Source organism: Prosopis cineraria, unplaced genomic scaffold (assembly GCF_029017545.1).
Source record: "Prosopis cineraria cultivar Desert tree isolate PC_DT_omini unplaced genomic scaffold, ASM2901754v1 PC7, whole genome shotgun sequence".
NCBI lineage: Eukaryota > Viridiplantae > Streptophyta > Magnoliopsida > Fabales > Fabaceae > Prosopis > Prosopis cineraria.
In genome coordinates this window covers 15528502-15530113 of record NW_026555338.1, presented here as the reverse complement: position 1 = coordinate 15530113, position 1612 = coordinate 15528502, and positions in this window count along the sequence as shown.

Sequence of the window (1612 nt, the reverse complement as noted above, 5' to 3'; positions counted from 1 at the left end):
AGATATTAGATCTAACATGTGGCATCAAAGCCTTAATTATGAACATTAATTTATATATCTCAATTCATTATTCTATATGTGTGTTGATGAAAGTGAATATGATAATTTTCACATGTTGATAATTCTCAGTCCATCTTTATCATTGAAATCCTTATCATTGAAAGTGAATGTGAGATTTTTTTTTCAATTAAAAATTCTAATTAAATATAGGTATATTTGACTCTATATTTTTTTAAAAAAAATTTGCACGAGCCTTCCTTCTTCTTCCCTTTTTTGTTACTGTCTTCATGCGTCAACAGATGAAGGTTGTGTCTCTATGTTTGCCAGCGTCTTCTCCTCAGGATCGGTGAAGAAGCTGCACAACGCGAGTCTGGCAGAGAGAGACATAGTTCAACAATGTCCATGTCATGCAGGTCGTGGCTAACAATAGCATCGTCTCCTTATTTTTGTTGCACGACATCATTGCACCTATGGTTCTACTTCACATCACCGAAAAGCTGCAGATTCACTGGAGATGGCTGCCGACAGAGAGAGCTCCAGGACTATTGGAGATGGTTCGTTCATGTCCCTGACATCGTGGTCGGCTGCTGCCTCTAATTCGCCAATGTCGTGGGTTTGTTCTTGGTCGCTGCATAGGCTGCAACATTTGTGGCAGCTGGAAGAGGAGAAGAAATTAGGTTAAACGAAGCGGATCCTGGGTCCTAGGGATCCGGTTTGTCTGATAGGGGCCCATAATTTAGTTTAGGCCCAAATCAAATAAAAAAAGGAGGAGGAATGGGCCAGAAGTGAAATGGACCATTTCACTTAAACATACTGGGCCCTAATCTCGGCTCAGTAGTATTAGTGTTTAAAAAAAAATTTCGTTAATCATATTTTGGCCTCAATTTAAATTACCTCCTTGGGCCCATAAATTCTAGCATTTATAACGTGACCCCATAATGTTTTAGAGATTACACTTTAGTCCCTTAACTTCCAGAATTGTAATTTTGACCCAAATCTCTTCCAGAATTACCTATTTACCCCTGATCACATTTTAAAATACCACTTTAGTCTTAAATTTGTTTCCTAATTCCCAAAAGACCCCAATGACTTTTGAAATTATTTTGTTTTGTCCTAAGGTCATAAAATTTGTGATTTTGTGAATTATTGATGATGTTTGGGATCTTGTAGCATTGATAATGGACATACCCCATAGGCATGACATTATTAATTTGATTTTGATGGTTGGTTTTGAAGATAGGCTAATAATACTCTTTTAATGTGTTAGATATTTGTTGTACCCTATAGGTATGGAAATGTTTAATGCATTATTTTGTATGGGCTTTTGTATGAGCTAAATCTTTATAGTATGTGAGCCTTCTTAGTGCATGATTATAGTTGCATAGTTGATAATTGCTTGTTAAAAATTTTGTTTTATAATTATGTTGTGCACGCATAATTAATATTTTCCATTTTCTGTTTTGCAATTTTAGTTTCTGCTTTTGCGCAACTATCCTTTATGAAGGCTCTCAATTGGACTAACTATGATAATTGGAAAGAATCCCTAAATATGTATTTGACCATTTTTTAGAATGAATTAGCTATGAGAGAGCCTAAGCTTATGGATCTCTCT